At 46.8% G+C, this 27,651-nt stretch overlaps 1 protein-coding gene across 1 annotated transcript in view; it reads right to left on the reverse strand.

The window, feature by feature from the left end:
• The window catches only part of LOC142257156 (carbonic anhydrase-related protein 10-like), a 1,219,065-nt gene that overhangs the window by 270,438 nt on the left and 920,976 nt on the right, over positions 1-27,651 (reverse strand). The gene's annotated exons all lie outside the window — the stretch shown is intronic.

Here is a 27,651-nt window from a genome sequence, read left to right on the forward strand (position 1 = left end):
TTTGCACGTTGCCAATGCTAGCGATGCCGTGCGCGATAGCACCCACCCCCGTCGCACATGCGATATGTGGTGATTGCTGCCGTAGTGAACATTATCGCTACGGCAGCTTCACACGCACATACCTGCTCAGCGACGTCGCTGTGACTGCCGAACTATCCCTCCTTCAAGGGGGAGGTGCGTTCGGCATCACAGCGACGTCACTAATCGGCCGGCCAATAGAAACGGAGGGGCGGAGATGAGCAGGACATAATATCCCGCCCACCTTCTCCCTTCCGCATTGCCAGCAGGATGCAGGTAAGGAGATGTTTGTCGCTCCTGCGGGTTTACACACAGCGATGTGTGGAGCTGCAGGAATGACAAACAACATCGTACCTGCGGTCAACCCGACATTATGAAAATGTCCGACGCTACACAGATCACCGATTTTCGACGCTTTTGCGATCGTTTATCTGCGCATCTAGGATTTACACGTTGCGATGTCGTTACCGGTGCCGGATATGCGTCACTAACGACGTGACCCCGACGATATTCCGGATGCGATGTCGCAGTGTGTAAAGTACCCCTAAGGGTCGTAATGCAACTTTATTCTCTTGTACTGCAAAACAATAAAGCAGCAACACCTAGCAAATGTAGCATTAGCTGAAAAGTGAACCCAAACTAAAACTGGAGAAATAGCTAATTTTTTAAACTTCTATATAATAAAGACTTTTTTTTCTTATTGCCAAATCATTATTAGGGTAGATAAATTGTGGCATTTAACTTCCAAGGAACAAATGGTTAAGTTGTAATACAAAAAATGAGGATAAGGAGGCTATGAAAAATCAAAAGAAGAAAATCTGACCACACAGGTCAAAAGTTTAAGAAACACTTGCTAGAGATTATTGCTTCCAATAAGAACAATTCTATGTATTCTTTTATTCTGGAAGAATATATTAAGAATAATCTTATTCATATAGCTCCAAAATATTCTACAGCATTTTACAAATCACAGGGAATCTATACAGAATGTAAAAAATGTGGCAATTCTGAAGATAATATATTTCCACGTGAAGAAGCCAGTAATCCTAAACTTCAGTACACAATTTTTCTCATGTTTTTAACAACTAAACTAAAGAATCTGAACACTAAATATCATCTTCCAAATTAGCGAAAGCATGCTTTCTTTAGTTAGGTATTGTGCTACATTTTTACAATCAACTAATAAAATCCTTGCCTCCAGTTACGGCACATTTGAAGATTATAGAATTACATCCATTACCAGTTATTGAACAATATTCTCCAAGCTAAAAAAGTACCCTGAAACTTTACGTTTCCTGTTATGTCTATCATTTTCTATTAAGTGTCTGTAAAACTATAATTTTGTAGCAGCTGGAAAAATACAGGTTTGAGAAAACATGGTGAGATAATATTTTTACTTAACAAGATTTGATCCCCTGTATAATGACTTCAAGTCGAATTTCATAGTCATAGTTTTGGTGAATTTGATCAAATTGTGTTTCATTTAAATCAAATTGCTAAAAATGGCATTTCACATTGACGAAGATTGCAGCTTATAGAGACTGGGCTTACATAATGTAAGGAGGACTGCACAGGCTTCCTCATAATACCCTGCTGCTACTACATTACATAGTCTTGCATAGCCAATCAGGGTGGACTATCACCCGCACTTTAAAAGATGGGGCAGAGAAATCTGTGGCCATTCTAGGGCTCTAGGCAGCATTCGTAGATATGGTTAACTTTTACGAATTACAATATATATATATAGTAGATCAAGATAGTGAGTATACCACTCACAGAAAGGTTATGTCTTTCAAAACCTGGCTATGTAAAAAAAAAAAAAAAAATATATATATATATATATATATATATATATATATATATATATATATATATATATATACTAGCTGTACTACCCAGCTTCGCCCGGGTTAATAACTGCTGTTAACAAAATGGAATGTATTAACAAAAATGTATTCTGCACACAAAAACCACAAAACAAATAGATAGAAATGTAATTATTAAATTGTTGCCTATATTAATAAATCAGAGCTCAGATTAATTAACTGTAGCAAAATAGAAGCTAACTGTGATTGGTTGCTATTGGCAGCCTGAAAAATCTCCAGGCAACAGAAAGCACTCCCCCTGACAGTATATATTAGCTCACACATACACATATAGACAGGTCATGTGACTGACAGCTGCCGTATTTCCTATGTGGTACATTTGTTGTTCTTGTAGTTTGGCTGCTTATTAATCAGATTTTTATTTTTGAAGGATAATACCAGACTTGTGTGTGTTTAGGGTGATTATGTGGCGAGGTTGGTGTATGTGTGGTGAGAGGTGTGCTGAGGGTGGTATATGTGTTCAAGCACGTGGTAGTGTGTGGTGCATTTTGTGTGTGTTCATATCCCCGAGTGTGGTGAGTATCCCATGTCGGGGCCCCACCTTAGCAACTGTACGGTATATACTCTTTGGCGCCATCGCCTCATTCTTTAAGTCCTCCTTGTTCACATCTGGCAGCTGTCAATTTGCCCCCAACACTTTTCGTTTCACTTTTTCCCCATTATGTAGATAAGGGCAAAATTGATTGGTAAATTGGAATGCTCGGGGTTAAAATTTCGCCTCACAACATAGCACCCGGCGCTGCCCGGGATAGTAACAGTCTCTGTTTTTCTCCCATTCTCTGTCTGTCTCCCCCTCTGTATATATCTCTTTGTCTCTCTCTTTGTCTGTCTCTTTCCCTGACTGTCTCTTTCTCCGTCTGTCTCAATCTCTTTCCCTGTCTGTCTGTCTATCTCTGTCACTTTCCCTGTCTGTCTTTTCCCTGTCTGTCTCTTACCCTCTCTTTCCCTGTCTGTCTCTTTCCCTGTCAGTCTGTTTCTTTGTCTGTGTCTGTCTCTTTGTGTCTGTCTCTTACCCTGTCTATGTCTGTTTCTTTCCCTGTCTGTGTCTGTCTATTTCCCTGGCTGCATTGTGACACGCCAACATTCCATATAAGGGCGTGGCTCTGTGTCTGTCTCTTTCCCTGGCTGCATTGTGACACGCCAACATTCCATATAAGGGCATGGCCGCGCATTCTTCTGAAGTTCTGGCTGCACTGTGGCTCCCAGGTCCATTCGCTTTAATGGAGGCAGGTTTTTTGTTGAATAACTGTAAAGCGCGGGGTTAAAATGTCCCCTCAAAACATAGCCTATGACGCTCTCGGGGTCCAGAAGTGTGAGTGTGCAAAATTTTGTGGCTGTACCTGCGACGGTGTGGATGCCAATCCCGGACATACATACACACATACACACACACACACACACACACACACACACACACACACACACACACACATACACACATTCAGCTTTATACAGTTAGGTCCAGAAATATTTGGACAGTGACACAATTTTCGCGAGTTGGGCTCTGCATGCCACCACATTGGATTTGAAATGAAATCTCTACAACAGAATTCAAGTGCAGATTGTAACGTTTAATTTGAAGGTTTGAACAAAAATATCTGATAGAAATTGTAGGAATTGTACACATTTCTTTACAAACACTCCACATTTTGGGAGGTCAAAAGTAATTGGACAAATAAACCAAACCCAAACAAAATATTTTTATTTTCAATATTTTGTTGGAAATCCTTTGGAGGCAATCACTGCTTTAAGTCTGGAATCCATGGACATCACCAAACGCTGGGTTTCCTCCTTCTTAATGCTTTGCCAGGCCTTTACAGCCGCAGCCTTCAGGTCTTGCTTGTTTGTGGGTCTTTCCGTCTTAAGTCTGGATTTGAGCAAGTGAAATGCATGCTCAATTGGGTTAAGATCTGGTGATTGACTTGGCCATTGCAGAATGTTCCACTTTTTTGCACTCATGAACTCCTGGGTAGCTTTGGCTGTATGCTTGGGGTCATTGTCCATCTGTACTATGAAACGCCGTCCGATCAACTTTGCGGCATTTGGCTGAATCTGGGCTGAAAGTATATCCCGGTACACTTCAGAATTCATCCGGCTACTCTTGTCTGCTGTTATGTCATCAATAAACACAAGTGACCCAGTGCCATTGAAAGCCATGCATGCCCATGCCATCACGTTGCCTCCACCATGTTTTACAGAGGAAGTGGTGTGCCTTGGATCATGTGCCGTTCCCTTTCTTCTCCAAACTTTTTTCTTCCCATCATTCTGGTACAGGTTGATCTTTGTCTCATCTGTCCATAAAATACTTTTCCAGAACTGAGCTGGCTTCATGAGGTGTTTTTCAGCAAATTTAACTCTGGCCTGTCTATTTTTGGAATTGATGAATGGTTTGCATCTAGATGTGAACCCTTTGTATTTACTTTCATGGAGTCTTCTCTTTACTGTTGACTTAGAGACAGATACACCTACTTCACTGAGAGTGTTCTGGACTTCAGTTGATGTTGTGAACGGGTTCTTCTTCACCAAAGAAAGTATGCGGCGATCATCCACCACTGTTGTCATCCGTGGACGCACAGGCCTTTTTGAGTTCCCAAGCTCACCAGTCAATTCCTTTTTTCTGAGAATGTACCCAACTGTTGATTTTGCTACTCCAAGCATGTCTGCTATCTCTCTGATGGATTTTTTCTTTTTTTTCAGCCTCAGGATGTTCTGCTTCACCTCAATTGAGAGTTCCTTAGACCGCATGTTGTCTGGTCACAGCAACAGCTTCCAAATGCAAAACCACACACCTGTAATCAACCCCAGACCTTTTAACTACTTCATTGATTACAGGTTAACGAGGGAGACGCTTTCAGAGTTAATTGCAGCCCTTAGAGTCCCTTGTCCAATTACTTTTGGTCCCTTGAAAAAGAGGAGGCTATGCATTACAGACCTATGATTCCTAAACCCTTTCTCCGATTTGGATGTGAAAACTCTCATATTGCAGCTGGGAGTGTGCACTTTCAGCCCATGTTATATATATATAATTGTATTTCTGAACATGTTTTTGTAAACAGCTAAAATAACAAAACTTGTGTCACTGTCCAAATATTTCTGGACCTAACTGTATATTAGATCTTTAATATATAAAGCTGAATGTCTGTGTGTGTGTGTGTATGTATGTATGTGTGTGTGTGTGTGTGTGTCCGGGATTGGTATCTGCACCATTGCAGCAGCAGCCACAAAATTTTGCACACTCACACTTCTGGACCCCGAGAGTGTCATAAGCTATGTTTTGAGGGGAAATTTTAACCCTGCGCTTTACAGTTAGTCACCAAAAAACCTGCCTCCATTAAAGCGAATGGAGCTGGGAGCCACAGTGCAGCCAGAACTTCAGAAGAATGCACAGCCATGCCCTTAAATGGAATGTTGGCGTGTCACAATGCAGCCAGGGAAAGAGACAGACACAGACAGGGAAAGAGGCAGACACAGACAGGGTAAGAAACAGACATAGGCAGGGTAAGAGACAGACACAAAGAGACAGACACAGACAAAGAGACAGACTGACAGGGAAAGAGACAGACAGGGAAAGAGAGGGAAAGAGAGAGACAGGTTAAGAGACAGACACAGACAGGTAAAGAGACAGACAAAGACAAAGAGACAGAGACAGACACAGGGAAACAGACAGACTGGGAAAGAGAGGGAAAGAGACAGATAGGGTAAGAGACAGACAAAGACAGGTAAAAAGACTGACAAAGAGACAGACACAGGGAAAGAGACAGAGGGAAAGAGGGAAAGAGACAGACAGGGAAAGAGAGGGAAAGAGAGGGAAAGAGAGGGAAAGAGACAGACAGGGAAAGAGACAGACAGGGAAAGTGACAGAGATAGATAGACAGGGAAAGAGATAGATAGACAAACAGGGAAAGAGATTGAGACAGACGGAGAAAGAGACAGAGACAGTCAGAGACAGACAGGGAAAGAGACAGACAAAGAGAGAGAGAGAGACAGAGAGATATATACAGGGGGGAGACAGACATTATAATTACATTTATATCTGTTTTGTGGCTTTTGTGTGCAGAATACATTTTTGTTAATACATTCTATTTTGTTAACAGCAGTTATTAACTCAGGCGAAGCCGGGTAGTACATCTAGTGTATATATATATATATATATATATATATATATATATATATATATATACAGTGGGTACAGAAAGTATTCAGACCCTCTCTACATTTTTCCCTTTTTGTTTCATTGCAGCCATTTGGCAAATTCAAAGAAGTTATTTGTTTTTCTGATTAATGTACACTCTGCACCCCATCTTGACACAACAACAGAAGTGTAGACATTTTTGCAAACTTATTAAACAAGAAAAACTGAAATATCACATGGTCATAAGTATTCAGAAAGTATTCAGACCCTTTGCTCAGACACCATGCTGTCCATTTCATTGTGATCCTCTAACATGGTTCTACTCCCTTATTGGAGTCCAGCTGTGTTTAATTAAACTGTTAAGGCCCCTTTACACACTGAGACTTTCGAGCGATCCCACCAGCGATCCCAACCTGGCCGGGATCGCTACAAAGTTTCTGGTGAGCTGTCAAACAGGCAGACCTGGCCAACGACGCAACAGCGATCCGGACCTGCAGAACGACCTAGCTAGTCATTGGGGACGTTGTAAAGCAGCTTTTTGAAAGGGAAGTCGCTAACGAAGTCGCTGTAAAGTCCCCTTTACACACTGAGACTTTCTAGCGATCATGCTGCACAGCGGGAAACAAAGGACCAAAGAATGGTCCTGAACGATTTGTAGCGATCAGCAACTTCACAGCAGGGGCCAGGTCGCTGATGTGTTTCACACACTGCAATGTCGCTGGGGAGGTCGCTATAACGTCACAAAAATGGTGACGTTACAGCGATGTCGTTTGCGATGTTGCAGTGTGTAAAGCCACCTTAAGGACTTGATTTGGAAAGGCGCACACCTGTCTATATAAGACCTCACAGCTCACAGGGCTTGTCAGAACAATAGAGAATCATGAGGTCAAAGTAATTGCCCAAGGAGCTCAGAGACAGAATTGTGGCAAGGCACAGATCTGGCCAAGGTTACAAAATAATTTTTGCAATACTCAAGTTCCTAAGCGCATAGTGGCCTCCATAATCCTTAAATGAAAGAAGTTAGGGACAACCAGAACTCTTCCTAGACAAGGCCATCCAGCCAAACTGAGCAATCGTGGTAGAAGAGCCTTGGTGTGAGAGGTAAAGAAGAACCCTGTTCAGATCACTGTGGCTGAGCTCCAGAGATGCAGTAGGGGGATGGGAGAAAGTTCCACAAAGTCAGCTATCACTGCAGCCCTCCACTAGTTGGGCCTTTATGGCAGAGTAGCCCAATGGAAGCCTGTCCTCAGTGCAAGACATATGAAAACCCGCATAGAGTTTGCAAAAAAACACATAAAGGACTCCCAGACTATGAGAAATGAGATTCTCTGGTCTGATGAGATGAAGATACAGTCATATGAAAAAGTTTGGGCACCCCTATTAATGTTAACCTTTTTTCTTTATAACAATTTGGGTTTATGCAACAGCTATTTTAGTTTCATATATCTAATAAATGATGGACTCAGTAATATTTCTGGTTTGAAATGAGGTTTATTGTACTAACAGAAAATGTGCAATCCGCATTTAAACAAAATTTGACCGGTGCAAATGTATGGGCACCTCAACATAAAAGTGACATTAATATTTTGTCGATCCTCCTTTTGCAAAAATACCAGCCTTTAGTCGCTTCCTGTAGCTTTTAATGAGTTCCTGGATCCTGGATGAAGGTATATTTGACCATTCCTGTTTACAAAACAATAACAGTTCAGTTAAGTTTGATGGTCGCCGAGCATGGACAGCACGCTTCAAATCATCCCACAGATTTTCAATGATGTTCAGGTCTGGGGACTGGGATGGCCATTCCAGAACATTGTAATTGTTCCTCTACATGAATGCCTGAGTAGATTTGGAGCGGTGTTTTGGATCATTGTCTTGCTGAAATATCCATCTCCTGCATAACTTCAACTTCGTCACTGATTCTTGCACATTATTGTCAAGAATCTGCTGATACTGAGTTGATTCCATACGACCCTCAAGTTTAACAAGATTCCCGGAGCCGGCATTGGCCACACAGCCCCAAAGCATGATGGAACCTCCACCAAATTTGACTGTGGGTAGCAAGTGCTTTTCTTGGAATGCTGTGTTTTTTTGCCTCCATGCATAACGCCTTTTTGTATGACCTAACAACTCAATCTTTGTTTCATCAGTCCACAGGACCTTCTTCCAAAATGTAACTGGCTTGTCCAAATGTGCTTTTGCATACCTCAGGCGACTCTGTTTGTGGCGTGCTTGCAGAAACGGCTTCTTTCGCATCACTCTCCCATACAGTTTCTCCTTGTGCAATGTGCGCTGTATTGTTGACCGATGCACATTGATACCATCTGCAGCAAGATGAAGCTGCAGGTCTTTGGAGGTGGTCTGTGGATTATCCTTGACTGTTCTCACCATTCTTCTTCTCTGCCTTTCTGATATTTTTCTTGGCCTGCCACTTCTGGGCTTAACAAGATCTGTGTTACGGGGGGGCTGTCTGATAATAACCGAAAGGAGTAGACTATGCAGACTATGGCAGAGTGCAATACCTCTGTTAACTCACAGAAGGATATAATAAGTAAGTAAAGCAATTCCTCCCTTACTTGGAGGGTGTGTGGAATGATCTCTGTTAATAATCACAGAGACAAAGGCAATGTGTGCGAAATGGCACCTACCTAGGCCCGCTCTTCTAGTGGTGCAAAAGAGACGAACAGCAGCGTAAGCCGCACAAAGCTCCTACCTGCGTTCGCTCCACTAGTGTGCGAGGACACGAACCACTAGATATGGCACCTGCCTAGGTCCGCTCTTCTAGTGGTGCAAAAGAGACGAACAGCAGCGTAAGCCGCACAAAGCTCCTACCTCTGTTCGCTCCCCTAGTGTGCGAGGATACGAACAACTGCCAGACGCAGTATAAGGAACGTTACCCTAGCGGCAACGTCCACCTACGAGTAGAATCACAAGGCCCAGCCAGACCATGTGCCTCAGGCACCTGCCTATGTCCGCTCCCCTAAGAGGTAAGGATACGGACAGCAGCCGAAGCTGTAAGGTATAAGAACGCTACCCTGCTGGTAGCGCTCACCTAGCATAGACAGAGGAATGCCTAGAGGAACGCGCACAGAGCGTCTACTCATATGCATGAACCAAGAGGACTGAGCACCATGCGGCGTGTGTCAGGGTCTTATATAGACTCTGTGCCTCATCCAAGATGGAGGACACCAGAGCCAATCCGCTGCCAGAACGACAGGAGTGACGTCATGCTGGCCTATCACGGAGCAAGACGTCACAAGCACATGACCAGCGACCAATCGGCATAGAAGGTGTCAGAGACATGTGACCTCGTGTCAGCGATGATGTCACCCGCACATGTGCAATGGCTCCAAGATTGGACTTAGTCTCCGGCGCTCGCACATGTGCAGTAGCAAGAAATCTGGACTTAGTCTCCAGCGCTCGCACATGTGCAGTAGCAAGAAATCTGGACTTAGTCTCCAGCGCTCGCACATGTGCAGTAGCAAGAAATCTGGACTTAGTCTCCAGTGCTCGCAGCAACCGTAACAGTACCTCCCCCTCAAGGGCCCCCCTCCCGGCGACGCAGGTAATCGGCAACTAAGTCGGGAGCATGGACAGCCTCCTCAGGCTCCCAAGAGCGATGTTCCGGGCCATAGCCCTCCCAATCGATCAAGAAGAACCTGCGCCCTCTAACCATCTTAGAACCAACTATGGCTCGTACCTCATAGCTAGAGCGAGAGGAATCAGAGGCAGGAGAGTGCACTTCACGAGCGTGAGGTAAAATAGCCGGCTTTAGCAGTGAGACATGGAATTTGTCATGAATCCTAAGATGGACAGGTAACTTCAATTGATAGACTACAGGATTTACCTGTCGAAGAACCTCATAAGGACCCAGGAAGCGAGGAGCAAATTTGACAGAGCTCACTCTAAGTTTCACGTGTTTTGCAGAGAGCCACCACACAAAGTCCCCTGGAGAAAAGACAGGAGCCGGGCAACGAAACCGATCGGACACCGTCTTCATACGGTCCTTAGCTGCTTGGATCGACTCTTGAGTCCGATCCCAAACCTCTCTGGCATTAGTTGCCCAGTCGGCCACAAGAGGAGGAGGTGCAGCAGCGGGAAACGGTACCGGTACCCTAGGGTGTTGCCCATTATTGAGTACGAACGGTGTCTGCCCAGTGGCCTCAGCCAGCGAATTGTTAAGGGCAAATTCTGCCCAGGGTAGGAGGGAGGACCAGTTATCGTGGTTCTCAGCAACAAAGTGTCGAAGGTATATAATCATAGATTGATTGGTAAGTTCAACCAAACCATTAGTCTCCGGATGGTATGCCGAAGAGAGATTCAACTCAATTTGCAGAAGGCTACAAAGCTCTCGCCAGAAACGGGAAGTAAATTGCGGGCCTCTATCACAAATGATACGATCTGGCATCCCGTGAAGCCTAAAGACATGCTTGAGGAATAGTTTGGCTAGTACCCTGGAAGATGGGATTCTCGATAACGGTACGAGATGAACCATCCGGGAGAAATGGTCCGTAATGACCCACACAAATCTATGTCCCTGTGAACATGGAAGATCTCCCACAAAGTCCATGCCTACCACCTCCCATGGTCTATCTGGCACTGGTAAAGGATGCAAGAGCCCAGCCGGTCTCTGCCATAATGGACGGTTGCGAGCACACGAGTAGCAGGAACCGACATATCTCTTGACATGGCTGGCTAAGTGTGGCCACCAATACCACCTCTCCAGTAACTCTCGTGTCCGCCTAATACCAAAATGCCCACCCACCTTTGAGGTGTGGGCCCATGACAGTATATCATTCTGTCGATCAGGCGGAACAAAGGTCTTGCCCGGTGGGATTTGGTCTAACGTCACAGGGGAGAGCGTATGAAAAACCCTGGAGGGAAGGATAAGACGAGGTTCGTCAATCTCTTCCTGGGTAGAAAGCATAGAGCGAGACAGGGCGTCTGCCATGTTATTCTTACTCCCAGACAAATAGTTGATGGAGAAGTGAAAGCGGGAGAAAAACAAGGACCAGCGGGCTTGGCGAGGATTCAGACGCTGAGCGGTTTGTAAGTACGTCAGATTGTTGTGGTCTGTATAGACCTGGAAAGGATGTTTCGCTCCTTCCAGCAAGTGACGCCACTCCTCCAAGGCTAATCTCAAGGCGAGCAGTTCCCTATCCCCAATGGTATACTTTCTCTCTGCCGGTGAAAAGGTTTTAGCAAAGAAGAAACACGGCCTTTTTCTACCTGCACCGTTCTTTTGATACAAGACCGCACCAGCACCCACTGAAGAGGCATCAACCTCTAAGAGGAAGGGCTTACTCTCATCGGGTCTTTGAAGAACGGGAGCAGTTGAAAAGTGTCTTTTTACTGCCTCAAAAGCCTGAGATGTCTCAGTAGACCAGGCTTTGGGATTAGCACCTTTCTTAGTCAAGGCCACCAAAGGGGCCACCAAAGTAGAAAAATGGGGTATGAACTGCCTGTAATAATTTATGAATCCTAAGAAGCATTGCACCGCCTTCAAGGAATGAGGTTCGGACCATTGCAGGACAGCAGAGAGCTTCGCAGGATCCATAGCCAGACCCTCTTGTGAGATAATGTAACCCAAAAAAGGCAATGAGGACTGCTCGAATACACATTTCTCGAGTTTAGCAAACAATGAGTGCTCCCTTAAACGGGAAAGGACACGAACGACATCCTGACGATGAGTCTCCAGATCAGGAGAAAAAAATCAGGATGTCGTCCAGATACACCACTACTGAGGATAACAGTAAATCCCTGAACACATCGTTTACGAAGTCCTGAAATACTGCGGGTGCATTACATAACCCAAAAGGCATGACGAGGTATTCATAGTGACCGTCTCGGGTGTTAAAAGCGGTCTTCCATTCGTCACCCTTACGAATTCGTACCAAGTTATACGCACCCCGCAGATCCAACTTCGTAAAAACTTGAGCTCCTCTCAGTCTGTCAAAGAGCTCCGAAATTAAAGGTAATGGGTATTTGTTCTTTATTGTGATTGCGTTGAGACCCCTGTAATCTATGCAGGGACGCAAATCACCCTCTTTCTTCCGAACAAAGAAAAACCCAGCTCCCGCGGGAGAGACAGACTTACGAATGAGCCCCTTCTCTAAGCTCTCTCTTATATAGGTCGACATGGCCTCCGACTCAGGTATCGACAGGGGGTAAACCCTGCCTTTAGGTGGAACCGAACCTGGGATAAGGTCTATGGCACAGTCATACGGCCTATGGGGTGGAAGAACCTCAGCACCCTGTTTGGAGAACACGTCAGCGAAATCCAAATAGGGTGTAGGTATGGGAGAGATATCAGTTGATGCAACCGCAACGACCTTAGGTGGTAAGGGAAGACATCGGGACTGACATTTCGAACCCCAACTAATAATGCTGTCAGACTCCCAGTCAATGTGAGGAGCATGAGTCCGAAGCCATGGAAGACCCAGAAGGACGTCGTCTATACCCTCAGGCAAAACAAGAAAAGAAATCTCCTCTATGTGACCCTGAGACAGGGAAAGGCGCAAGGGAACTGTCCTCAATGTCATGGAGTCAGACAACATAGTTCCATTAACAACACGGACAGGAATAGGCGCCTCTAACATGATAGAGGGAATATTGTGTCCCTTTACAAATCCTGAGGACACAAAAATCCCGTCAGCTTCGGAATCCACAAAAGCCATAATAGGCCATGTATTCTCAGATAACGAGAGCTGACCTGGGATACAACACTTAGAGGGTGCAGAAGACGTCTCTAGTAACCCCCCTCTAATGGTTACTAGGCCAGGGAGTTTCCCTGACGACTAGGACACTTGTTGGCATAGTGCCCAGCCTGACGACATACGTAACATATAGGAGGACCAGACTTGCGTAGTCTGGAGAACGTATGACCTAACTCCATAGGAGTGGGAGATGTTTCAGATGCTGAGGAAGATGGTAGTGGACCCTCAACAACTGGAATAGCCCGATGCTTAGGGCGTGAGGAAGAGACCTCGAGTCTACGTTCCTTATGGCGTACATCGATCCTCGTTGCTACTGTGATCAAGTCCTCCAGAGAAGCAGGGACCTCACGAGTAGCAAGGGCATCCTTGACATAGCCTGCCAACCCTCTCCAGAAGATAGGAATCAACACCTTCTCTGGCCAATCTAGTTCTGCCACCAGAGTTCTAAAAGCAATGGCATAAGAACTAGTGGATAACGAACCCTGAGATAGATCTAACAGTCTCAGGGCCGCATCATGGGTAACCTGCGGACCCATGAATACCGCCTTAAGAGCATCAAGAAAGTCTTGATGTCTCAGAGTAACCACATCAGAGCGCTCCCATAGGGGAGTCGCCCATTCTAAGGCTTTGTCCTGAAGTAAGGAGATGATAAAGCCTACTCTGGACCTCTCCGTAGAGAAGCGAGAAGAGTTGACCTCTAGGTGTATCTGACACTGACTAATGAAACCACGACATGATCTGGCATCGCCAGAATATCTGTTTGGCAGAGCAAGTCAAGGATCATGTGCAGATGTCACCATGGTCTGAGGTTTATCCTCTATACTCTTGAGCCGTGACTCAAGTACTTGTATGTAACGGTGTAACTGCTGATATTCTGCCATAACTGCCAGACCCTTGGCTCAGTCCTAATGTTACGGGGGGGCTGTCTGATAATAACCGAAAGGAGTATCAGACAGTCAGGGTCCACCGTGCAAAGACTTTGCTGCAGACTATGGCAGAGTGCAATACCTCTGTTAACTCACAGAAGGATATAATAAGTAAGTAAAGCAATTCCTCCCTTACTTGGAGGGTGTGTGGAATGATCTCTGTTAATAATCACAGAGACAAAGGCAATGTGTGCGAAATGGCACCTACCTAGGTCCGCTCTTCTAGTGGTGCAAAAGAAACGAACAGCAGCGTAAGCCGCACAAAGCTCCTACCTGCGTTCGCTCCACTAGTGTGCGAGGACACGAACCACTAGATATGGCACCTGCCTAGGTCCGCTCTTCTAGTGGTGCAAAAGAGACGAACAGCAGCGTAAGCCGCACAAAGCTCCTACCTCTGTTCGCTCCCCTAGTGTGCGAGGATACGAACAACTGCCAGACGCAGTATAAGGAACGTTACCCTAGCGGCAACGTCCACCTACGAGTAGAATCACAAGGCCCAGCCAGACCATGTGCCTCAGGCACCTGCCTATGTCCGCTCCCCTAAGAGGTAAGGATACGGACAGCAGCCGAAGCTGTAAGGTATAAGAACGCTACCCTGCTGGTAGCGCTCACCTAGCATAGACAGAGGAATGCCTAGAGGAACGCGAACAGAGCGTCTACTCATATGCATGAACCAAGAGGACTGAGCACCATGCGGCGTGTGTCAGGGTCTTATATAGACTCTGTGCCTCATCCAAGATGGAGGACACCAGAGCCAATCCGCTGCCAGAACGACAGGAGTGACGTCATGCTGGCCTATCACCGAGCAAGACGTCACAAGCACATGACCAGCGACCAATCGGCATAGAAGGTGTCAGAGACATGTGACCTCGTGTCAGCGATGATGTCACCTGCACATGTGCAATGGCTCCAAGATTGGACTTAGTCTCCGGCGCTCGCACATGTGCAGTAGCAAGAAATCTGGACATAGTCTCCAGCGCTCGCACATGTGCAGTAGCTAGAAATCTGGACTTAGTCTCCAGCGCTCGCACATGTGCAGTAGCAAGAAATCTGGACATAGTCTCCAGTGCTCGCAGCAACCGTAACAATCTGTACCTGTGTTCTTCCATTTCCTTACTATGTTCCTCACAGTGGACACTGACATTTTAAATCTCTGAGACAACTTTTTGTATCCTTCCCCTGAACAACTATGTTGAATAATCTTTGTTTTCAGATCATTTGAGAGTTGTTTTGAGGAGCCCATGATGCCACTCTTCATAGGAGATTCAAATAGGAGAACAACTTGCAAGTGGCCACCTTAAATACCTTTTCTCATGATTGGATACACCTGCCTATGATGTTCAAAGCTCAATGAGGTTACAAAACCAATTTAGTGCTTTAGTAAGTCAGTAAAAAGTAGTTAGGAGTGTTCAAATCAAGAAATTGATAAGGGTGCCCATACTTTTGCACCGGTTAAATTTTGTTTAAATGCGGATTGCACATTTTCTGTAAGTACAATAAATCTCATTTCAATCCAGAAATATTACTCAGTCCATCAGTTATTAGATATATGAAACTGAAATAGCTGTTGCAAAAACACAAATTGTTCTAAAGAAAAAAGGTTAACATTAATAGGGGTGCCCAAACCATATGACTGTAGAACTTTTTGGTGATAATTTTAAGTCGTATTTGCGGGGAAAACCAGGCACTGCTCATCACCAGCCCAATAAAATCCCAACAGTGAAACATGTTTTTGTCAGCATCATGCTATGGTGGTGTTTTTGAGCTGCAGGGACAGAATAACTGGTTGCAATTGAAGGAAAGATGAATGCGGCTAAGTACAGAGATATCCTGGAAGAAAATCTCTTCCAGAGTGCTCTTGCTCTCAGACTTGGCCAAAGGTTCACCTTCCAACAAGACAATGACCTTAAGTACACAGCTAAAATAACAAAGGAGTGGCTTCAGAGCAACTCTGTGACCATTCTTGACTGGTCAAGCCAGAGCCCTGACCTAAACCAAATTGAGCATCTCTGGAGAGACCTGAAAATGGCTGTCCACCAACTTTCAACATCCAACCTGATGGAACTGGAGAGGATCTACAAGGAAGAATGGCAGAGGATCCCCAAATCCAGGTGTGAAAAACGTGTTCCATCATTCTCAAGAAGACTCATGGCTGTACTAGCTCAAAAGGGTGCTTCTAATCAATACTGAGCAAAGGATCTGAATACTTATGACCATGTGATATTTCAGTTTTTCTTGTTTAAAAAATATGCAAAAATTTCTACATTTCTGTTTTTTCTGTCAAGATGGGGTGCAGAGTGTACATTAATGAAAAAAAATAAACTTTTTTGAATTTACCAAATGGCTGCAATGAAACAAAGAGTGAAAAATTTAAAGGGGTCTGAATACTTCCCGTACCCACTGTATATATATTGCATTCACACTCTTATTGGCTTAAAGTATACCATGTGATCGTGTGGGCTGTTCACAAAAGGTCCTGCTCGTGTATCATTGTTGCCACTCTTACCTTGCCTGGTTGACAAAGCTACACGCGAAATGCGCGTCCCTCAGGCTTGGTGTTAATCCCCTCCACCTCTGGGTACTGGTATATATATATGACTGTTATTTGACTTGTTATATATGTGCTGCAAAAATTCTTGTTTGATCCACTAGGATATGTATAGCACTTTATATGGGACAGTGTGCAATGTTTATGCAATCCCCCTGCTTTTGTGGTAATAGTAATTGTATTGCACATGAAACTTTATTCCCTGTATCCTTTGTGGACATGTATGACCTGGCAGCAATAATGTGGCTTAAATACCTATATACTGAATACCTGGATACCCCTTTTTTGACCCCTGTTTCCTACATGCATTTTAAGAGTGTCATAATATATATGGTATTTGCCAGTTAATAAAATATTCATTGTTATCCCTTAAACCACAATTCTTTGTTTTTTGATGAATTATGCCTGTGGTGGGTTATTTACCTATTTGTCTTACAATATGATACGCCCTGTTATAGTAATTTGGATTGTTTCTTTGCTATGTAAATATATGTATATAAATATATATATATATATATATATATATATATATACAGTATTTCTGTTAATGTTGATGATTATGGCTTAAAGCCAATTAAAACTCAAAAGTCATTATTTCAGAAAATTAGAATATTATATAAGACCAACTGAAAAAATGATTTAAGCTCACAAATGTTGGCCTACTGAAAAGTATGCACAGTAAATGCTTGATTGGGGCTCCTTTTGCATGAATTACTGCATCCATGCAGCGTGGCATAGAGGCAATCAGCCTGTGGCACTGCTGAGTTGTTATGGAAACCCAGGTTGCTTTGATAGCAGTCTGCAGCTCATCTGCATTGTTGGGTCTGGTTTCTCTCATCTTCCTCTAGATTCTCTATGGGGTTTAGGTCAGGCGAGTTTGCTGGCCCATCAAGCACAGTGATACTGTGGTTATTAAACCAGGTATTAGTATTTGGCTGTGTGGACAGATGCCATGCCATGCTGGAAAGTTATATTTCTATCTCAAAATGTTTGTCAGCAGAAGAAAGCATAAAGTGCTCTAAAATTTCCTGGTAGACGGCTGCGCTGACTTTGGTCTTGATATAACACAATGGACCTACATCATCAAATGATATGGCTCCCCAAACCATAAATGATTGTGGAAACTTCACACTAGACCTCCAGCAGCTTGGATTGTGGCCTCTCCACTCTTCTTTCAGACTCTGGGACCCTGATTTCCAAATGAAATGCAAAATTTACTTTCATCTGAAAACAATACCTTGGACCACTGAGCAACAATCCAGTTTTTTTCTCCTTGGCCCAAGTAAGACGCTTCTGGTGTTGTCTTTTAGCCCATGTCCTGGATACGTTTGTGTGTGGTGGCTCTTGAAGCACTGACTCTAGCAGCAGTCCACTCCTTGTGAATCTCCCCCAAATTTTTGAATGCCCTTTTTAATAATCCTATCAAATCCTATCAAGGCTGTGATTATCCCAGTTGCTTGAGCAACTTTTTCTACCACACCTTTTCCTTCCACTCAACTTTCCATTAATATGCTTGGATACAGCACTCTGTGAACAGAAAGCTTCTTTAGCAATGACCGTTTGTGGCTTACCCTCCTTGTGGTGTGTGTCAATGACTGCCTTCTGGACATCTGTCAAGTCAACAGTCTTCCCCATGATTGTGTAGCCTACTGAAGAAGACTAAGGGACCATTTTAAATGCTTAGGAAGCCTTTACAGGTGTTTTGTGGAAATTATTCTAATTTTCTGAGATAATGACTTTTGGGTTTTCATTGTCTGTAAACCATAATTATCAACATTAACAGAAATAAAAGCTTGAAATAGATCACTCTGTGTGTAATGAATCTATATAATATATGTGTTTCCCCTTTTGTATTGAATGCCTAAAATAAATTAACTTTTTGATGATATTCTAATTTATTGAGATGCAACTGTATATTTATGTATCTCTAAAAAGAACAAATGACAGTAGCACTTTAACAGAAGTAAAGTGCAAAGTTACTAGATGTTTCTGACCCATGTGGTTAGAGATATATAAGGAGATAAGACATCAAAAGGCAGCATGTAGAACACCCACTGCAATGGTATTTCCATGCCCGGGTTCAGGACTCGCAGTGACCTTCTGCCATGGCCGGCTTTAGGCATGTGCGACTTGTGCAGCCGCACAGGGCGCCGACGGCCATGCTTCAGGGGGGCGCTGCAGAGAGGTAAGAAGTTAATTTCCTGCCTCTCTGTGCGGGCGGACGGCCGGGTGCCAGCCTCTCTTTACGGGCGGCTGGGTGCCTGCCTCTCTGTGCGGGCGGCCGGGCGCCTGCCTCTCTGTGCGGGCGCCGGCTGCTTGTCTGTGCGGGTGGCCGGCCGGCCGCCTGCCTCTCTTTGCAGGCGCCGGCCGCTTGTCTATGCGGGCGGGCCGGACGGCCTGCCGCCTGCCTTTCTGTGCGGGCGGGGAGGCCGGCCGGCCGCCTGCCTCTCTGTGTGGGTGGGAGGCCAGCCGCCTGCCTCTCTGTGCGGGTGGGAGGCCGGCCGCCTGCCTCTCTGTGCGGGGGCCGGCCGCTTGTCTGTGCGTGCAGGCGGCTGCCTGCCTCTCTGTGTGGGCGCCGGCCGCTTGTCTGTGCGGGTGGGCAGGCAGCCGCCTGCCTCTCTGTGCAGGCGCCGGCTGCTTGTCTGTGCAGGCGGGCAGCCGCCTGCCTCTCTGTGCGGCGCCGATCGTTTGTCTTTGCGGGCGGGCGGCTGCCTGCCTCTCTGTGTGGGCGCCGGCCGCTTGTCTGTGCGAGCGGGCAGCTGCCTGCCTCTCTGTGCAGCGCCGGCCGCTTGTCTTTGTGGGCGGGCGGCCGCCTGCCTCTCCGTGCGGGCGCCGGCCGCTTGTCTGTGCGGGCGGGCAGCCGCTTGCCTCTCTGTGTGGCGTCGGCCACTTATCTTTGCGGGCGGGCGGCTGCCTGCCTCTCTGTGTGGCGCTGGCCGCTTGTCTTTGCGGGCGGGCGGCTGCCTGCCTCTCTGTGCGGGCGCCGGCCGCTTGTCTGTGCAGGTGGGCAGCTGCCTGCCTCTCTGTGCGGCCGCTGGCCGCTTGTCTGTGAGGGCAGGCGGCCGGCCACCTGCCTCTCTGTGCGGCGGGGAGGCCGGCCGGCCGCCTGCCTCTCTGCACGGGCGACTGGCTGCCTCTCTGCGCGGGCGACCAGCTGCCTCTCTGCGTGGGCGACCGGCTGCCTCTCTGCGCGGGTGACCGGCTGCCTCTCTCTGTGGGAGACCAGGTGCCTCTCTCTGCGGGTGACCGGGTGCCTCTCTCTGCCTGCGACCGGCTGCCTCTCTATGCGGGCGACCGGCTGCCTCTCTCTGCGGGCGACCAGCTGCCCCTCTCTGCGGGTGACTGGCTGCCTCTCTCTGCGGGCGACTGGCTGCCTCTCTCTGTGGGCGGCCGGCCGGCTGCCTGCCTCTCTGTGCTGGAGGCCGGCCGGCTGGATATCTGTCTTTGCGGGCAGCGGTGGCTGTGTGGAGCAGGGCGGTGTGGCTGATGTCCCAGATGCTCTGGGTTCAAATGATGGCGTCCGGGCGGCGCGTCTGCAGATGGAGCCCTTAGCTCAAGATCTTGTCATTGAACTGGGAGCTCAAACTGCTCCGGAGGCTATTTCTTTGAAGCCTGCACCGCTGACAGAGCATCTGGGACACCCGCCGCACCAGCCTGCTCCACACAGCCAGCACAGCTTCCGCTGCCAGCACCGCCACACTGTTCCCACCGCCGTGCCTGCCTCCTGTGACTCTGCTCCCTCTCCAGTAAGACAACAATGGAGTATAAGACGGACCTCATTTTTTACCTTTTTTTATCTCTAAATTTGGGGTGCGTCTTATAATCTGGCACATCTTATAAAACAAAAAATATGGTATGTGCTTTTGTTACCATCAAGGATATGTGATTGTGTTCCTGGAGTGGGCATCATTTTCATGCAAGGGGTGTTGTGTGTGTGTGTGTGTCCTTACATAGTAGTATATTAATATGCACCATTACTGTAAAATGGCACCTCCTTAAAGCATAACCACATACACCCTTTGTAATAAAATGATGCCCCACTCAAGTCCATAAAAGGGAAGTCCACTATTTGGACAACCCCTTCTCATTCCCCTTGTTTGCTACAGAAAAATAAAGAAAGCTATACACCCCTCCAGCGCAGCCTCGGTTCCAGCGATGTCTAAAACTGCGTTCCAGGGACATCTGTGACATTGTTATGACACACGAGCCCCAAAAGCAATCAGCGCCGGCTTTCTTATGCCCACCTTTGGACATTTCGGCAGAAATTCAATGTAGCGCTCACATCCTGCTCAAATGTCTGAAGGTGGAGAGAGAGACACTGGGCGCTGTTTGGTCAAGAGGCCTCATGGAATGCAGCTTTAGACATCGCTGGAACCGAAGCCGTACCAGAGGGGAGTATAGCTTTATTTATTTTTCTGGGGCAAAGAAGGGGAATGAGAAGAGGTTGTTAACATCCCTTTTATGGAATGAAGTGGGGCATCATTTTATTACAAAGGGTGTATGTGGTTATGCTTCAACAAATGGAATGAATAGGGCTTGTCAAATTTAGTGGACAGCCCTTTTAAAGGGGCTGTTCTTTTAGTAAATGTCTAACCTAAGGTGTAGGTTATTATAAAGGAATTATAATGCTGTTACGCAAACACCGTAAATTAAAAAAAAACAAAACTTTGGGAAAAAGCACTCCAAAAATGTTTTTTAGTCTTACTGAAAACACAAAAATTGAATAAAAAGCCAACAAAAGTCATATGGGAAGGAATAAGCCCTAAAAGCTCTTTTGAACAAAAAAATTTAAAAAGTTACAGCTCTCAGAATATGGCGATGCAAAAAGAAATTAAATTTTGTAAAATATTGCTTTTAGTGTGCAAACGTCGCAAAGTATAAAAAATTGTATAAATCTGGTATAGTGTAATCGTTCTGACCCGAAGAATAAATCAGTCATCACTTTTATCGCATGGTGAACTGAGCAAAAAATTGAAAAGAATAAGCGAATTGCTGGTTTTCCCTCAAAAATCTGAATAAATAGCAATCAAGAAATGTTATGTAGGCCATAATAGTACCAAAAATCCTTCAGCTTATTGCGCAAAAAATAAGCTTCCACACAGCCCTATTTACTCCAAAAAGAAAAAAGTTACAGTTCTCACAATATGGCGACGAAAAACCTTTTTTTTTTTTTTTTTATATAAAAAAAGCATTTTCACTATGTGATAGAAGCTGAACAATATAAATCTGGTATCAATGTAACAGCACCAACAAAGAGAATCTGTCAGCAGGCTTTTCCTACCTCTCCAGAGATTACTGACTGCATCCGTTCTGACATATTCTAAGATTTAAGAGGTTAGGCCTGTTTTGCATGTCAGTGAATAACAGACGTTTTTCACTGACGTGTTAAAAGCGCATGTGTCCCTCTGTGTGCCGTGATTCACAGCACACGTGGGTTCTCAATGTGCAATCCGTGATCTGTGATACATGATAGCACATGGAGATAAACTCACCTGCCCCCGCTCCTGCTGTCCGTGGTGCTGAACTCTCCAGCTCTGCTGCATCTGGCCGCCGCTGTGTCTCCCCTCTGCAAGTACTTCCGGGTCAGCTGTGCTGTGCATAAATGAATATGCATGACAGTAATTAGCCGGGCAGGAAGCAGCAGCCAGCAGAGGTCATAAACAGCTGGAGAAGTTGAATGTAAAAATCACTTTATTTTCAATGTCCGTGTTTTTCTGGTACATGTTTCACGGATCACACCATAGTGTGGTCTGTGGGACATCAGTGATGCCGGAAATAAGCGGACATGTTTCTGTGCACAACAGATAAACCGTGTGAGCAACAGGGAGTACCTGCCTAAAAAAGCGCTGCAAACACACCATAGCAAAGGGACATGATGCACAGCAATTTCAAAATGATTTTGCTGTGCACATGTTCCGTCTTTGGTTAATTATTTTAGCTGCTGTAGGCTTCAAAAGCCATGAAACGGCTAAAAGAAGTAACCTCCTCATTCATGGGGCGGATAAAATTGGAAGAAGCCACTCGCTCTATATACTTAAAGGACACAATACAGTCATTGCATAGACACCAGAAATGAAGCCAGTAACAACGGCGCATACGTATAGACTTTCAGGATGTTTTTTGCAAATGCAAAAAATTGCAGTATGCTTAATACTAAATTGCAGTATGCTTAGGGCGAGGCTCTTTTGTCATTTTACAGTACATGAAAAAAACAAACGCAGCAGAAAAGCAATGTAACGGGGTGCCAGGGGTGCCTCGGGGGTTGTAGTCGTGGCCCCATTTTCTATCAGGCTAACCCCCGGCTCCGCCGACACTATTGGGACAGGGGATTGTTCTGTGGGGCAGAGTGTGGTATAAAAGAGCATACTTTCAGCCGCAGGAAGACTCTTCAGGCAGGGATCAGATAAACCAAATGACATCTTTATTGCACAGAGTTTCACAGACAGCTCAATGCACGGATTTTGTAGCGCACGGTCACAATTCCTGTCCGGGGAAATCTTTCCTTGTTGTCTCCTCTAGTGGGGATGTGCCCGGCTACTCCACTTCACCTAGGCTCCCACTCCGGCTAACACAGACTGGACCCACACCAATTCTGCTTCACCCTTGAGGACACTTCTTCTCTTCTTCCCTTCTTTCTTTCTTTCTTTCTTTCTTTCTTTTCGCCTCCCTCAGCTCCACACTCTGCCCCTGGCTGTTCCTTCTCCCCCGTCCCGGAATCAACTGCCTCTCACACACACACACTTCTCTCCCTTCCCCCTAAGCTGCCGGCTCCTCCTCCCTCCTGCACAGTTTCTATGGGGACAGCCGTCCCACCCGGCCTCTAGGGGAAACCCACTAAAACAGTGCAATTACAATAAAACATCAACATAATACATCAACAGCTTGTCTACCCCAGCGGGGGTATCTTCAGGGGGAAACACTGCACCTTTTTGTAAGGGGTCTGCCCACCCCTTACATTCCTCCCCTCTTTCTGCCTAAGCCTCCCGGCAAGGCTCAAACCTGTAAAACACAAGTTAGCAGCAAGGCAAACTTTGGATAAAACTTTAAAACCTTCATAAACAAAGTCAACCCCTGAGCGCACAAGTTCTGCGCCCGGAGTCCCTCCTGGGAGCTCCCGGTCTTTGTAGACAGTGTGCCCGGAGGCCGTTACAGCACTCCCAGTCTTTGAAGGCAGGAGTACAAACAACAAAGTCTTCCTTAACAACATGGAGGGAGCCCCTGGCTCAGTCCAGCATCAGGCTCTGGTGAATTGCCAACACCGCCGGGGTCCCCTTCTCTGGGTCAGCACTCAGTCCTGTCATGACTTCTGGCGACACCGCCAGCGTGTTTCTCGGCCGGGAAGTCTCAGCCAGTACCGGTCTCTGCTGGGTACGCCTCCGGTATTGGCACTCTTCCCATTCGATTTCTTGCTGCCACTGTGCGGCCTCTTGTGTAGTGGGCATCTGGGTCACTCCCACGGCAAATAGGCCCCGGCATCCCACTTCTCTCCGGAATCTCACTTTTTCTCCCGGGTACAAGGTATGAAGGCGTTGTGGTAAGCCCTCAGTGTCCTGGTTTACCCGGTTGTAGAAGAAATGGTCACCGGTCTCCTCGTCCTCAATGAATCCATAGCCCTCTTTCTGGTTAAATTTGACTACGGTGCCAACGGTGCACTGCCGTTCAAACTCGTCGCTAAGGGGACCGGCCATCATCTCGCGGGCCACGGTCTCGGCCAGTAACCTCTCCTGCTCCGGATCGGGTTCAGGCGATGGGGACTTTCGCTGCGTCAGGGGCGTCGGCTTCACCGGCTCCCAAAAGAATCCCCACTCGTCTTCTTCTAGCTCCCGGGCATGTTGCTCTTCCGGGGCCGGAACTGCTGTGTGGGTTGGAGTTCCCAGGACTTTGTTTCTCGGATGTAGCTGCACCGTGTAGGTGGCCCGGACTTCAGTCGAGGTCTCACCGGTCGCGGCGTCCCAGGTAGTGACCCATGTTACTTTTGTGGGCCGCTCCGGTCCTTCTGGCACAGCCGGTAGGGCAAGGGTAAGTCCTTCCGCGGCCGCAGTCTGCTTCGGGCGTCCTCTGCCCAGGCTGGTTGCTACCAGCGCGCCCACTGCAGCATGCTGTTTTCTCGGAGTCAGTCTCTGTGTTGTCGTTTCTTGCAATGGCGCCGGGGACAGTGGAGATACTGGAGAAGGTGGAGGCGGGCCTTCTTTTCCCGCTCTTGGGTACACTCCACCCCCAGTCTCGCACATCAAGTCGACCCGGCCAAGGCAGCTCTTCTTTTTTTTTGTAACGCCGCCCACTTCACATATCTTCATCAGCATCCTGGGGCCAGCACCTCCCCTCTTTGAGCGGCGCACTCCGCACTTCTTTTTCTTCACCGGCCAGCCCCAGGCTTTTCTTTTGGCGCCAATTCTTCGCGCGCTCACTGTGTTCGTGCAGACTGCGGCCATCTTGCCGCCATCTTGTGCCCGGTCCAACGCCTTAGGCACCACTTGTTCTTCCCACCATGGAATCGGGACCCTTCGCCAATAATCCGGATCCTGCCGACTACACCACATGTAACGGGGTGCCAGGGGTGCCTCGGGGGTTGTAGTCGTGGCCCCATTTTCTATCAGGCTAACCCCCGGCTCCACCGTCACTATTGGGACAGGTGATTGTTCTGTGGGGCAGAGTGTGGTATAAAAGAGCATACTTTCAGCCGCAGGAAGACTCTATAGGCAGGGATCAGATAAACCAAATGACATCTTTATTGCACAGAGTTTCACAGACAGCTCAATGCACGGATTTTGTAGCGCACGGTCACAATTCCTGTCCGGGGAAATCTTTCCTTGTTGTCTCCTCTAGTGGGGATGTGCCCGGCTACTCCACTTCACCTAGGCTCCCACTCCGGCTAACACAGACTGGACCCACACCAATTCTGCTTCACCCTTGAGGACACTTCTTCTCTTCTTCCCTTCTTTCTTTCTTTCTTTCTTTTCGCCTCCCTCAGCTCCACACTCTGCCCCTGGCTGTTCCTTCTCCCCCGTCCCGGAATCAACTGCCTTTCACACACACACACTTCTCTCCCTTCCCCCTAAGCTGCCGGCTCCTCCTCCCTCCTGCACAGTTTCTATGGGGACAGCCGTCCCACCCGGCCTCTAGGGGAAACCCACTAAAACAGTGCAATTACAATAAAACATCAACATAATACATCAACAGCTTGTCTACCCCAGCGGGGGTATCTTCAGGGCGAAACACTGCACCTTTTTGTAAGGGGTCTGCCCACCCCTTACAGCAATACAACCGGGCACCGGGGTCTTGTGATCTGCAGCCAATCAGCGGCTGCTTCACTATCCCTCTTTCAAAACTGTAATCCAGAAGAAGTGAGAGCTGCTGCTGTTTTATGACTTCCTCTGGATGTCAATTTTATCTAAAGGATGAGAGAGTAAACCAGCTGCTGATTGGCTGCAGGTCGCCTGTGACATGGTTTGGGGGGCACCAAAGGGTAATTTGGCACAGGGCGCTATTTAGCCTAAAGGCTGCTTTACACGAGTCGATCCATCGTGCGATTTATTTTGCAAAGTCTTTTTTTTTTTTTTTTTGTATCGCTGATAGGTAGTTGTCCATGTGTCACACGTTGAGTGTTGTCAAACGACCACAAAGCGCTCATCGATATATTGATTGGCCATGGCGGACGTCCAAAAGGCTTCACACATGTTTTCCTTTGGTCAATCTGTCTTTTGTATGGGCGTAATTAGGCAAACTATACAGCCCTCCGAGACGTTGTCTGGATTGTTGCACGCCCTGAATTATTCTGACCTGCTCAATCCAGTTCTGCTAATGTGGTTGATTGGTTACATCCCATATATATAGTTTCTCTTCTGCGTCTGTCTTTGTTGCCTCGTGTGTCCTTAGCATCAATCTTGTTTGTTGTTTGTGGTCTGGTTAATGTCGATTTTGATCCAAAAAGGAAAGATTGGCATATAACAACTTACCACAAAAAAGGGATAACAAGGAGTGAGGGCGGAAAATCCAGCGAACAAACTAACGTAAGAAAAATTAGGAGTCATGCACTATAAAACACTGTGCATGACGCCAAGGCTGAATATTCACACATCATGACTACAGCTCCGTATTTTAGAACAGTAATAACCAATCAAAACGCATCTGCTACAACCAATCCGATTAGATTAGGCGTGATTATTTAAAACCACAAATACGCCCTGAACGTTTAATGACGTCACAAATAACTACGAGGATGGCCGATTACACGGTGTCGCACTTTGCAATGTGTCGTTCATTAAGACTAAACTGACCGATTTTATGGAATTAAACGATGAGTACACGATGGCCGAATTTCAAACGATTAAGCATCGGTTGGACTCGCAAGGAGCTGTCACATGAGGAGATGTCGTTACGAATGACGGAAGTGCGTCACAAAATCTGTGACCCCAACGATGCATCGCACAATAGATCGACTCGTGTAAAGCAGCCTCTAGGCTGGCCCTGCCTTCTGCTATGTTGTCAGTTTCTTTTCCTGCTGAGCCACAGCCTGAACAGTCTACAGTATGTCCATTTGATGATAGATCTTTACCTTTGCTTCTTTCCTTTTGTAGCTATCAGTTGTCACTTGCTCATTTTATCTCTCCCGGGTGGGGCTATTTACACTGTTATGATACTAGCCTTCTCTGCTGGCTATATTTCAATGTGGATTACTGCTAAGGAGTTTCAGCCCTGCAGCTTGGGGATTTAGGCACAGACCAGTGATGTTTTCTTTGTTTTTTATCATTTGCTTTTTCTACACATATGTTTTATGCTAGGTTGTTAGTGTGCCGCCCCCGTGCCAGCAGCCAATGCTGCTTGGCTCCGGATCTACGGTGCGGTTCGAGGGGCTCCTCTGGACCCGGGGGTCGCGCAGACACTCCGAATAAAAGGGGGACGTATTTGTACGGGATTGTTTGTAAGATGTCTGTGACGCCACCCACGATGTGTGGTGAGATGTAGCACCACTGCTGCCGTTGCGGGGCTCCCAGGACGTTGGGCTGGCAGCTGGATGCTAACCCCTCCGTGGGTAGGGATGGATGTCCCGGGGCCCAATGTCTTTGTGCAGGGGCCGGCGCACCCAGCCAGACCGGGGATGTTACTCATGGTCGAATAAAGCACACAAGTCATGTGGTAAACCAAGGTGATGGTGGCCGGCTGTCGCAGATGGGTGTATCTGATCCCACACCCGGGTTGGTAGTCAAAGTCTCTCTCCTCTGCACTCAGTGTTTTGTAAGTAGGACTTCCCGGTGTGAAACAAGGGAGTCCGCTCCCGGTCCTTTGGTTGGGAGCCGTGCCTGTCTGACGCTGACCCGTGGGCTCTACGGGCCCTGGCGGTTGCCCTATCCCTCTCTGTGGGTAGTTGTCTACTTTTCGGGACTTAGGTTGGGACAGGACCTAAAATCCTGCCCTCAATTGGTTAATT

The sequence above is a fragment of the Anomaloglossus baeobatrachus genome, chromosome 11 (assembly GCF_048569485.1).
Source record: "Anomaloglossus baeobatrachus isolate aAnoBae1 chromosome 11, aAnoBae1.hap1, whole genome shotgun sequence".
Classification (NCBI taxonomy): Eukaryota; Metazoa; Chordata; class Amphibia; order Anura; family Aromobatidae; genus Anomaloglossus; species Anomaloglossus baeobatrachus.